At 49.4% G+C, this 13,652-nt stretch overlaps 1 long non-coding RNA gene across 1 annotated transcript in view; it reads right to left on the bottom strand.

Annotated features, from left to right (window-relative positions):
- LOC119922516 overlaps nucleotides 1-13,652 on the bottom strand; it is a 31,766-nt gene that overhangs the window by 6,224 nt on the left and 11,890 nt on the right. The window contains exon 3 of the long non-coding RNA XR_005448653.1: nucleotides 8,758-8,772. This is a non-coding gene — a long non-coding RNA (uncharacterized LOC119922516). The remainder of the gene's footprint in view (nucleotides 1-8,757; nucleotides 8,773-13,652) is intronic.

Consider the following 13,652-nt stretch of genomic DNA (forward strand, 5'->3'; position numbering starts at 1 on the left):
ATGGGGGGCAAGGTGAGCGAGTGCTCTAGTGCCCATAGTGGGGAGTTTCTGTTTGATGAGGAGGTGGATGGGCAAACACTGGAGTTTCTTGAGGAGCGGGGAAATGCACCCTGGATGTTTCTGTAGAAAAATGTTGGCAGCAGAGTGAAGTATGGACTAGACTGGGGGAGAGACAGAAGGACTGAGGATGTATAGACAGGGGCGCGGATGCAAGAAGGTTTGTTCCATCTGTCGAATTTGGGGCCCCGGGGCTTCGAGAAGCAGTGTGGCTCAGTGGGAAGAGCACGACGGGCTTGGGAGTCAGAGGTCATGGGTTCTAATCCTGGCTCTAATCCTGGCTCCTTGTCAGCTGTGTGACTTTGGGCAAGTCACTTCACTTCTCTGTGCCTCAGTTACCTCATCTGTAAAATGAAGATTAAATCTGTAAGCCCCACGTGGGACAGCCTGATTACCTTGTATCCTTCCCAGCGCTTAGAACAGGGGTTTGCACATAGTAAGTGCTTAACAAATGCTGTTATTATCATTATTATTATTATTCTCCATCCCAGTCAAGTCAGACTGAACCAGTTCCCTGCACAGGGCCCCATCCCCGTTTTCAGTATCAGCCTCTGCTAGATATGACAGCCCCCTCCTCATTCTCTCCTCCAGAGATGAACTTTTAAGCATGCAAATTCATAAACAAACATATTCACCAGCCATAAAACAACACCTTCCTTTAGAGGTGGCAGCCCAGCTCCTGGCTCCATCTCTCCACATGGACTAGGGTTGGGAAATCTGCTGCTCTGTACGCAGGCTGTGGTCACGGTAAGGGTCCCCACTCCCTCAGGTGGCATGAGACATGAGAACAGGAACTATGCTGATCAATCCCCCACAGAATGGCCAAATCCGACTTCGCGAATAATCATAATTGTGGTAATTGTTTGGCGTGTATCATGTGCCAGACACTGTCCTAACCGCTGGGGTAGATACACGATAATTGGGTTGGACACAGTACCTGTCCCACACTGGGCTCACACTCAATCTCCATTTTACATATGTGGAAATTGAGGCACAGAAATTAATGAAGAAGGGAAAGTCAGGGGTGTTGGATGGTCCCTGCTGGTTCCCTGGGGGAGGGTCAGGGATGGGGAGGGGAGAGGCAGGGTGTTAGATGGTCCATTCTGGGTCACTAGGGGAGAGTCTCCAATCTGGCTTCTGCCTCCTTCATTCCACTGAAAACTCCCTCTCAAAGATCACCAATGACCTCCTTCTTGCCAAATTCAAAGGCTCCTACTCCATCCTAATCATCCTCGACCTTTCAGCTGCCTTTGACACTGTCGACCGTCCCCTTCTCCTCAACACGTTAACCAACCTTAATAATAATAAAAATGATGATATTTAAGCGCTTATTATGTGCGAAGCACTGTTCTAAGTGCTGGGGTTGACATAAGGTAATCAGGTTGTCCCACATGGGGCTCACAATCTTAATCCCCATTTTACAGATGAGGCAACTGAGGCACAGAGAAGTGAAGTGACTTGCCCAAAGTCACACAGCAGACAAGTGGCAGAGTCGGAATTCGACCCCACGACCTCTGACTCCCAAGCCCGGGCTCTTTCCATTAAACCACGCTGCTTCTCTGACCTTGGTTTGGCTTAATTGACTCTATCTTCTCCGGTTCTCCTCTTATTTCTCTGGCCCTTCAATTCTCCATCTCCTTGGCGGGCTCCTCCTCCTCCTCCCATCTCCTTACTGTAGGGGTCCCGTAAGGGTCAGTTCTTGGTCCCCTTCTATTCTCCATCTACACTCACTCCCTTGAAGAACTCATTCGCTCCCTTGGCTTCACCTATCCTCTCTATGCAGATGATACCCAAATCTAGATCTCCTCCCCAGTTTTTTCTCTCTCTCGCTCTCCGTTGCATCTTCTCCTGCCTTTGGGACATCTCCACCTGGATGTCCTCCTGCCACCTAAGACTCAACACGTCCAAGACAGATCTCCATATTTTCCCTAGAGCCCGGGCTTGGGAATCAGAGGTCACAGGTTCTAATCCCAGGTCCCCCACTTATCAGCTGGGTGACTTTGGGCAAGTCACTTCACTTCTCTGTGATCAGTTACCTCATCTGGAAAATGGGGATTAGGACTGTGAGCCCCACATGGGACAACCTGATTACCTTGTATCTACCCCAGTCCTTAGGACAGTGCTTGGTACATAGTAAGTGCTTAAATACCATTATCATCATCGTCATCATCACCATCATTATTATTCCCTCCCAAATCCTGGTCTCTCCAGAACTTTCCCGTCACTGTAGACAGCATAACTTTCCTTCCTGTCTCACAAGCCTGTAACCTTGGTGTCATCCTTGACTCTACTCTCTCATTCATCCCACACAACCAAACCATCACCAAATCCTGCCAGGCTCACCTTCACACATCGCCAAGAGCTGCCCTTTTCTCTCCAAACCAAACTTCCACCACGTTAGTACAATCACTCATTCTACCCCCACTGGATTACTGATTCAGCATCCTTTCTGACCTCCCAACCTCCTGCCTCTCCCCACTTCATTCATTCATTCATTCAATCGCATTTATTGAGTGCTTACTGTGTGCAAAACACTGTACTAAGCGCTTGGGAACTACAATTCTGCAACAGAGACGATCCCTACCCAACAATGGGCTCACAGTCTTGAAGAGGGGAGACAGACAACAAAACAAAACAAGCAGACAGGCATCAAAAGCATCCATATAAATAAACAGAATTATAGATATATACACATCATTAATAAAACAGAATAATAAATATGTACATATATACACAAGTGCTGTGGGGTGGGGAAGGGGGGGGTAGAGCAGACAGAGGGAGTCAGGGTGATGGGGAGGGGAGGAGGACTAGAGGAAAATGGGGGCTCAATCTGGGAAGGCCTCCTGGAGGAGGTGAGCTTTCAGTAGGGCTTTGAAGGGAGGCAGTGTGCTTATCTGGTGGATGTGAGGAGGGAGGGCAGTCCATATTTCACTCTGCTTCCCTGATTATCTTTCTACAGAAATGTTCAGGGCATGTCACCCCCCTTCTCAAAAAATCTCCAGTGGTTGCCTATCAACCTCCTTATCAAGCAAAAACTCCTCACCATTGGCTTCAAACCTCTCGATCCCCTTGTCCCCTCCTACCTCACTTCCCTCCTCTCCTTCTCCAGCCCAACCCACACCCTCCGCTCCTCTGCCACCGCTAACCTCCTCACTGGGCCTAGTTCTCTCCTGTCCCGCCGTTGACCCCGGGCGACCCCTGGCCCACGTCCTTCTCCTGGCCTGGAATGCCCTCCCTCCACACATCCACCAAGCTAGTTCTCTTCCTCCCTTCAAAGCCCTACAGAGAGCTCACCTCCTCCAAGAGGCCTTCCCAGACTAAGCCCCCTTTTCTTCAGCTCCCCCTCACCTCACCCTGACTCACTCCCTTTGCTCTACCCCCCTCCCCACCAAACAGCACTTATGTAAATATGTACATATTTATAATTCTATTTATTTATATTAAACATGTGCATGTATCTATAATTCTATTTATTTATATTGATGTTATTGATGCCTGTTTACTTGTTTTGATATCCCTCTCCCCGCTTTTAGACTGTGAGTCCGTTGTGGGCAGGCACTGTCTCTGTTGCTGAATTGTACTTTCCAAGCACTTAGTACAGTATTCTGCACAGATTAAGCGCTAAATAGATTGAACGAATGAAGTGTAGTTTCCAGTACAATCCCTACCCACTGCGTGCCCAGCCCACACCCCTGCTGACTTGAGCTCAGCTAGGACCCCACACAACCCTGTCCGGAGCCTCTGCCACTTGTCAGCTGTGTGACTTTGGGCAAGTCACTTCACTTCTCTGTGCCTCAGTTACCTCATCTGGAAAATGGGGATTAAGACTGTGAGCCCCATGTGGGCCAAACTGATTACCTTGTATCCCCCTCCCTCCTCCCGCCACCCTGCGCTTAAAACAGTGCTTGGCACATAGTAAGCACATAACAAATGCCATTATTATAATTATAATTATTATTCTTGTCTTCCCTTGGGTTTCTGGCACTCAACGGATGAGCCTGTCACAGGGGAATTCATTCATTCATTCAATCGTATTTACTGAGCACTTACTGTGTGCAGAGCACCATACTAAGCGCTTAATACTAATAATGATGGTATTTGTTTAGTCCTTACTATGTGCCAAGCACTCTTCTAAACGCTGGGGGAGATACAAGGTAATCAGGTTGTTCCACGTGGGGCTCATAGTCTTAATCCCCATTTTACAGATGAGGTACCTGAGGCACAGAGAAGTGAAGTGACTTGCCCAAGGTCACACAGCTGACAAGTGCCGGAGCCGGCATTAGAGTCCATGACCTTTGACTACCAAGCTCATCAGGGAATTGTCTCCCCTTCAGTGTCAGGTGCTCGGGAACAAGTTGAAAAGTGAAACCAAGCCACCACCATGGGCTTTGGAGTCAGAGGTCAAGGGGTCGAATCCCAGCTCCGCCATTTGTCAGTTGTGTGACTTTGGGAAAGTCACTCCACTTCTCTGGGCCTCAGTTCCCTCATCTGTAAAATGGGGATTAAGACTGTGAGCCCCCTGTGGGGCAACCTTATCACCCTGTAACCCTCCCCCAGCGCTTAGAACAGGGCTTTGCACATAATAAGCGCTTAATAAATGCCATTACTATTATTACCACTCCATACAGCGGGAACATTTTAGTCCACGCTTAGCCTAATTAAAAGGGGGATGGATCGCGACACACACTCACTTACGCACACAATTATCACAAAAAATGGCTACCAATCCGACAGGCTTCCCCTTCTTTCGTGAAGATAGTCCCCTGTCAGAGGAGTGTGAAAGAGTCTGGCCCCCTCCGCAGCATGCCACCCTGGTTCCAGTCTTAGGTGCTTTGGCCTAGGCCCCAATAAGGTGTCTCAGCTCAGGTCTTGGATGGTTTTCTTTTCTTTGGTCCGCGGCCCCAGGGGAACAGTTCTTTCCCCCTTCTATGGGTTGTTGAAGTGGGGGAAGGGGGAGGCAGCGGCAGTTCCCCGTTGTTGCTCCGATTCCCCGGGGTCTGCAGCCCAGGCAGCTCATTACCAGGAGAAGCCAGGGTGGACCGCGACCACAACCGCCCCCAACCCCGTGCTCCAACCTCGGGCTCCAACCGATCTGCCAGGCTTTGTCCCGCCCGGGAGAACAATTTACCCGCTCCTCAAACTCCTCTGCAAAACAATCCGTTTCTCCTCATCCACTCCAGTGCTCCTTAGACTTTTCCGCAAAATCACTCAGTTTCGCCTCGGGAATTCAAGTGCTCCTCAGACTTTCGAGCAAGGTAGTTAAGTTTCCCTTCCAATTCCAGTCTGCAAGATAATTGAGTTTCCCTTCTGTTGTCCGCCAGCGGACTTGACATGACTGACTGTATCTTGTGCATACTGACAGTAATCCTCCATTTTGTGCAGGTCGAGAGCAACTCCTTTTTTTGTATTTTATGTAAGGCTCAACAACAGAATGTCCTCAAGTCCAGTAAACAAGTAACACCTGTCTATGCAAGGTTGTAGGGCTGAAAACAATCATCAATCGTATTTATTGAGCGCTTACTATGTGCAGAGCAAGTAACACAAAGCTGTGATAAGAAAACAATGAAAATTCACAACCATCCTGTCGGTCCTCATTGGTTCCCTTAAGTTCCCATTGCTCGCTCCCGCGTTGCTGTAACTCAGTAAAAGACACAGTGGGAATGGAACTCGGGGCTGCTTGTCATTCATTCATTCAATCGTATTTATTGAGCGCTTAATGTGTGAAGAGCACTGTACTAAGTGCTTGGGAAATACAACTCAACAATGTATAGGGACGGGCCCTACCCAATTGTCACTCGTACCTCTCTCGGGAGGTGAACGGGCAGGTAGCCACCTTCCTCCTTTACTGCTCTGACTCATGTTTCCCAGTCATTTTTCCTATAACAATAATAATAATGATGATGGCATTTATGAAATGCTCACTATGTGCAAAGCACTGTTCTAAGCGCTGGGGAGATTACACAGTGATCAGGTTGTCCCACGGGGGGCTCACAGTCTTCATCCCCATTTTACAGCTGAGGTCACTGAGGCACAGGGAAGTGAAGTGACTTGCCCAAAGTCACACAGCTGATAATTGGCGGAGCCTGGATTTGAACCCCTGACCTCTGACTCCAAAGCCCGGGTTCTTTCTGCTGAGCCACGCTGCTTTCCTATCTGCATCACCACTTTGGGTCCACTGTGAGCCCCACATGGGATGATGACCTTGTATGTACCCCAGAGCTTAGAACACGGTTGGGCACATAGTGAGCGTTTAACAAATACCATCATTATTATCATTATTATTATTACCTCCACCACATGTCTGCAGTGTGACCTTAGGCAATTCACTTCTCTGAGTCTCAGTTACTTCATCTGTAAAATGGGGATTAAGAGTGTGAGCCCTATGTGGGACAGGGACTATGTCTGACCTGTTACCTTGTATCTAACCCACCGTTTAGTACGGTGCTTGGCACACACTGGTCTGCTGTGTTACGTTGGGCAAGTCACTTCACTTTTCTGTGCCCCAGTCCCTTCATCTGTAAAATGGGAATTAAGACCGTGAGCCCCATGTGGGACAGGGATTGTGTCCAACCTGATTAGCTGGTATCTACCACAGCACTTTGTACAGTGCCTTGTACACAGTAAGCGTTTAACAAATGCCATTAAAAAAAAAAACTACTGCTGCTGCTCCTCCTCCTAACACCCATTCCCAGTGCTCACGACTCAGCTGAGACAAGAGAAGCACAAACCCTGGTGAGCTGTTGCTGTTTCAGGCCCCACCACAGACTCTGCTGGTGAGCCAGTCAGGATGGAAACCTTTAGTCAGTAGGATCCTGCCACCAAGATCAATAATCTTGGACCCTCTGGTCAGAGTAATTAGTGCCCTTGCAGGCCAGCTGCTGTTTGAATGCCAATGCCTTGGCCTATCCTAAACATTTTCATATGTATGGCATCTTCTGCCCAGGCCCTCCCCAACCAGGCCCCATGAGTGGTATTTGTTAAAGCACTTACTATGTGCTTTGTGTACGTTGGACACAGTCCCTGTTTCTCATAGGGCTCACAGTTTGAAGGAGGTTTTCCCCATTTTACAGATGAGAAAACTGAGCTCCATCCAACTGACTTTCCCAAGGTCACAACAGTGGGCAAGGGTCAGAGTGGGATTAGAACCCAGGTCTCCTGACTCTGCCCTCTCATTCACCCCTCACATCCAAGCCGTCACCAAAACCTGCCGGTCTCACCTCCACAACATTGCCAAGATCCGCCCTTTCCTCTCCATCCAAACCGCTACCCTGTTCATTCAAGCTCTCATCCTATCCCGTCTGGATTACTGTATCGGCCTCCTCTCTGATCTCCCATCCTCCTGTCTCTCCCCACTTCAATCCATACTTCATGCCGCTGCCCGGATTGTCTTTGTCCAGAAACGCTCTGGGCGTGTTACTCCCCTCCTCAAAAATCTCCAGTGGCTACCAATCAACCTACGCATCAGGCAGAAACTCCTCACCCTCGGCCTCAAGGCTCTCCATCACCTCGCCCCCTCCTACCTCACCTCCCTTCTCTCCTTCTACAGCCCAGCCTGCACCCTCCACTCCTCTGCCGCTAATCTCCTCACCGTGCCTCGTTCTCGCCTGTCCCGCCGTCGACCCCTGGCCCACGTCATCCCTTTGGCCTGGAATGTCCTCCCTCCGCACATCTGCCAAGCTAGCTCTCTTCCTCCCTTCAAGGCCCTACTGAGAGCTCACCTCCTCCAGGAGGCCTTCCCAGACTGATCCCCCTCCTTCCTCTCCCCCTCCTCCCCCTCTCCATCCCCCCCGCCTTACCTCCTTCCCTTCCCCACAGCGCCTGTATATATGTATATATGTTTTTACGTATTTATTACTCTACTTATTTTACTTGTACATATTCTATTTATTTTACTTTGTTAATATGTTTTGTTTTGTTCTCTGTCTCCCCCTTCTAGACTGTGAGCCCACTGTTGGGTAGGGACCGCCTCTACATGTTGCCAACTTGTACTTCCCAGGTGTGTAGTACAGTGCTCTGCACACAGTAAGCGCTCAATAAATACGATTGAATGAATGAATGAATTAGTATTATTAGATAGAGCATGATCCCGGGAGTCAGGAGGACCTGGGTTCCAATTCCAGCTCCAATACTTGTCTGCTGTGTTACATTAGGCAAGTCACTTAGCTTCACTTTTCCAGTTACCTCTTGTAACATGGGGAGTAAGACCATGAGCCTCATGTGGGACAGAGACTGTGTCCAACCCAATTTGCTTGTATCTATCCCAGCACTTAGTACAGTGCCTGGCAAATAGTAAGCTCTTAACAAATACCACTATTATTATTATTATCATTATTAGTAACCATAATGCTTCCCACTCTGCTGCCCCCAGGAGCTCTGTGCTTTCAAAACAAGTAGGTTTGAATCCCAGCCCTTCCCGATCCCATTTTTGGTCTTGCCATGCTGGACCAGTCACCCCGGTATTTCCCCAGAGTGCGGTTTCTGCTGCTTTCACGATACTCCAATAAGCACCTGGCCCCAAATGACTGCCGTCAAGCACCTCTTTGGGATTTTGTCAGCAGTAGGGGAACCAACAAAATGTAAATGTAGATTCTTTCCTTCCAGAAAGACAGAATTCCTTCTGCCATCAGTTGTTCCTACACGTGCACAAACATGGAACCCAGTCTCATAAACAAGATGATGACTGGAATTTTAAGTACTTACCTGTGCCAATGTCACCTGTCGTCCGGGGCGGGTTTATTCAGTGATCGGCGAGGCGAGAGAGAGAGAGAGAGAGAGAGAGGGAGAGAGGCCGGGGACAGAAAGCCTGAGTTTTATATAAAATTTATTCCGCGAGGCGAATTGAATTTATGGAATTGTTTAGGCCCAGTGGATTGAATTTCCCTTTCGGGAGGAATATAATCAATTAGCAATATTAGAGCTTCCCTACACGGGAGGAACACAATCATACGTTAATCGCACGTGGGTGGGGCGGCTAGCTCTCACCCATGTGCACTTTTCACTTGGGAAGAATCCACTTACTTTCCCAAATGGGAAGAATTCATTACATTACCCACGCACGTGGTGGGCGGCCAGCTCTCACAATGTGCTCTCCCTACAAGGGAGGAATCCACTCATGATTCCCATCAGCAGTGGGGTACCTGGGTCCCACCCACGAGACACTCACCCGTCCCGCGGCCCTTGCCTCAGTGTGTTGGTTCTGGTTGTAAAGCGGGCATCTGGCCTTCTGGGCAGAGAGACACGTGGGCTGCTGCTGCTGGTCCTCCTGCTGCTGCATGTCCTGGTATTCTGACCCCGAAGGTCAGAGGCGACAGGTATTTATGGCCTGTGCCCCATGGCCATTCCAGCTTCCGGCCTCAGTCTACCCAATCTCTGCCCTCCCCCCTCCCCCATACCTAATTTGATTGGCACAGGGGCGAGGGACACCTTCTGTATTCCTGGCTTGGGCTGTCAATCTGGCAGATTTGGTCATGGGGGCGGTATCCCACCCTCACTTCTGAGTTCTGCCTGCTGGTTCAGGTGGTCACGAGATAGCTTTTGACCTTGGGATGGCCGGTACCCCAGGGTCACCTCGGGACAGCCAAGCACTGAACTAAGCACTGGGACCTAGACCTAGCTGAGCACCCGTCTTGCAGCAGAGCTGAGATGCTTGAATCACTTTTATTTCCAGAACCGGAAACCTTCCTCCTGGAAGGGCAAAGGATGGTAAACATTCAGGGGAGCTTCTTGGGGTCATTTTCAAACCCTAATTTGGCAAGGCATGGGGATTGCAAGCTTTGTGTTTCCTTATGTGAAAAGCAATTTGGCCTAGACTGTGAGCTGGTTGTGGGCAGGAATGTGTCTGTTTGTTGTTATACTGTACTCTCCCAAGAGCTTAGTACAGTGCTTTGCACACAGTGAGCGCTCAATAAGTACGATGGAGTGAATTGAATGAATGGATGAATGAATGATGGAAATAAATCCATCGGTAACATTTGCTGACATATTGCCTGTGGGTCACAACAGTGAGCACAGATGAGCTCCTGCCCTCGAGGAGTTTACAATCTAGCAGCAGAGGCCAACCCTCGAGAAGCAGTGTGGCTTAGTGGAAAGAGCACGGGCTTGGGGGTCAGAGGTGGTGGGTTCAAACCCCGGCTCCGCCACTTGCCAGCTGGATGACTTTGGGCAAGTCACTTAACCTCTCTGGGCATCAATTACCTCATCTGTAAAAATGGGGATTAAGACTGTGAGCCCCCTTTTGGGTCAGGGACTTTGTCCAACCTGAGTTACGTGTATGTACCCCAGCATGTTGCCAACTTGTACTATATGTTGCCAACTTGTACTTCCCAAGCGCTTAGTACAGTGCTCTGCACACAGTAAGCGCTCAATAAATATGACTGAATGAATGAAGCTGGCTCCCCTATTTTTAACTCTTTCCCTGATACCTGAGCCATGAAGCCCCTAAAGCAAAGACTCAAATCAGCAGTTCATGGTATGAAGCTAGGCACGGTTTGCTGGCACCCTTATTTTTTATCTTTCTCTCTACTACCTGGGTCATGAAGACCCCAAAGGGAGTCAAGTTTGGGGATCATGGCATGAAGCCAACCTCCCTTTTGCCAGCACCCCACACTTTTATGGTTCTTCCCAGTACTTGAGCCAGGAAAACCCAAATGGGAAGACTCAAATCGAGGGGTCATGGCAGGAAGCCAGACCTGCGATTCCCAACACCCATGTTCTTCATCATGGGTGTGTGAGCCGTGAAGACCCAAGTGGGACGACTCAGATCTGGGGTTCAGGACATGAAGCCAGCCCTCTTTTGCTAGGACTCATGTGACTCTTCTTCCTGGCACCTCAGCCATGAAGACCCAAATGGGAAGACTCAAATCTTTGGTTAATAGCATGAAGCCAACCTCCCTTTTGTCAGAACAAATATTCCTAATCGCTCTTCCCAGGACATGGCCCGTGAAGACCCAAATAGGAAGACTAAAAGCTGGAGCTCTTGGTATGAAACCAAGCCTCCTTTCGCCTGCCCCCATTTCATTTTTCTTCCTGGTGCTTAGGCTATGAAGATCTCTCTGGGAAGATTCAAATCTGGGGTTCATGGCATGAAGCCAGTCTCTCCTTTTGCCAGCACCCCTACTTTTATTGTCCTTCCCAGCACCTGGGCCAAGAATATCCAAAAAGGAAGACTTGGATTTGGGGTTTGTGGCATGAAGCAGCATGGTCTAGTGGACAGAGCATGGGCCTGGGAGTCAGAAGGATCTGGGTTCTAATCCTAGCTCCACACCTGGACTTGTCCAAGGTCACACAGCAGACATTTAACTTCTTTGTGCCTCAGTCACCTCATCCGTAAAATAGGGATTAATACTGGGAGACAGGGACTAGATCCAACCTGATTAGTACAGTGCTCTGCACACAGTAAGCGCTCAATAAATACGATTGATTGGTTGATTAGATTTTATTTACCCCAGTGCTTAGAACGGTACTTGACACATAGTAAGCAGTTAATAAATATCATCATCACCATGAAGCCGATCCCCTTTAGCTAGCACCCATATTTTTATTAATCTTTCTGGTGCTTGCACCGCGAAGACTCAGATGGGAAGATTCAAATCTCGGATTCATGGCATGAAGCCAGTCTCCCTTTTGCCAGCATCCATGTTTTTTTCTCTCTCCCTGTTTCCTGGGTTCATGGCACATAGCCAGTTCCCCAACTCCCCACACTTCCTTTTGCCAGCACCCATGTGATTACTCTCAGACCCTGGGCCTCTGGGGTTTGTGGCTTGAAGCTAGCCCCTCGTTTGCTGGCACCCAAACTTTTAGTGTCCTTCCTGGCTCCCAGGCCACGAAGACCCAAATGTCAAATCTGGGCTTCATGGCATGAAGCCAGTCCCTTTTTACCAGCACCCATATTTGTATTGTTCTTCCCGGTGCCCTGAGATTTGAAGACTCAAATCTGGGGTTCATGGCATGAAGCTAGCCCCCTTTTCCATGCACCCATATTTTTCTCTCTCTCCCTGGTACCCGGGCCCTGCCCTCAGGGGGCTCACAAAGTCAGACAGGCTCACCTTTGCAGAGCCCCTGCTGTGGGAGGCTCACAATGTCAGAACGTCACAAAGTCCCTGTGGCCCTGTCTCCAGGGCAGGGGCTCAAAACATCAGACAGGCCTACTGTCAAGGTGACCTTGCCTGCGGGGGGCTCACAATATTAGACAGGCCACTGAGTGGCCTCACTGGGTTGGACAGGCCCTGTGGATCTCCCAACCTCCTGTCTCTCCCCACTCCAGTCTATACTTCATTCTGTTGCCCTGATCATCTTTCTACGGAAACATTCTGGGCATGTCACTCCCCTCCTCAAAAATCTCCAGTGGTTGCCTATCAACCTCTGTATCAAGCAAAAACTCCTCATTACTGGCTTCAAAGCTCTCCATCACCTTGTCCCCCCAACTTCACCTCCCTTCTCGCCTTCTATAGACCAGCCCGCACACTCCACTCCTCTGCTGCTAACCTCCTCACTGTGCCTCAGTCTCGCCTGTCCTGCTGTCAACCCCTAGCCCATGTCCTCCCTCTAGTCTGAAAAGCCCTCCCTCCTCAAATCCGTCAAACTAGCACACTTCTCCCTTCAAATCAATCAATCAATCAATCGTATTTATTGAACGCTTACTGTGTGCAGAGCACTGTACTAAGCGCTTGGGAAGTACAAGTTGGCAACATATAGAGACAGTCCCTACCCAACAGTGGGCTCACAGTCTAGAAGGGGGAGACAGAGAACAAAACCAAACATGCTAACAAAATAAAATAAATAGAATAGAAATGTGCAAGTTAAATAAATAGAGTAATAAATATGTACAAACATATATACGTATATACAGGTGCTGTGGGGAAGGGAAGGAGGTAAGATGCGGGGGGTGGAGAGGGAAGGGGAGGGGGAGAGGAAGGAGGGGGCTCAGTCCGGGAAGGCTGTCTTTGTCCAGAAAAGCTCTGGGCATGTTACTCCCCTCCTCAAAAATCTCCAGTGGCTACCAATCAATCTGCACATCAGGCAGAAACTCCTCACCCTCGGCTTCAAGGCTCTCCATCACCTCGCCCCCTCCTACCTCACCTCCCTTCTCTCCTTCTACAGCCCAGCCCGCACCCTCCGCTCCTCTGCCGCTAATCTCCTCACCGTGCCTCGTTCTCGCCTGTCCCGCCGTCAACCCCCGGCCCACATCATCCCCCTGGCCTGGAATGCCCTCCCTCCCAGCATCTGCCAAGCTAACTCTCTTCCTCCCTTCAAGGCCCTACTGAGAGCTCACCTCCTCCAGGAGGCCTTCCCAGTCTGAGCCCCCTCCTTCCTCTCCCCCTCGTCCCCTTCTCCATGCCCCCGTCTTGCCTCCTTCCCTTCCGCACAGCACCTGTATATATGTATATATGATTGTACATATTTACTACTCTATTTATTTTACTTGTACATATCTATTCTATTTATTTTATTCTGTTAATATGTTTTGTTTTGTTCTGTGTCTCCCCCTTCTAGACTGTGAGGCCACTGTTGGGTTGGGACCGTCTCTATATGTTGCCAACTTGTACTTCCCAAGCGCTTAGTACAGTGCTGTGCACACAGTAAGCGCTCAATAAATA

The sequence above is a fragment of the Tachyglossus aculeatus genome, unplaced genomic scaffold, assembly GCF_015852505.1.
Source record: "Tachyglossus aculeatus isolate mTacAcu1 unplaced genomic scaffold, mTacAcu1.pri scaffold_105_arrow_ctg1, whole genome shotgun sequence".
In the NCBI taxonomy this organism is placed as follows: Eukaryota; Metazoa; Chordata; class Mammalia; order Monotremata; family Tachyglossidae; genus Tachyglossus; species Tachyglossus aculeatus.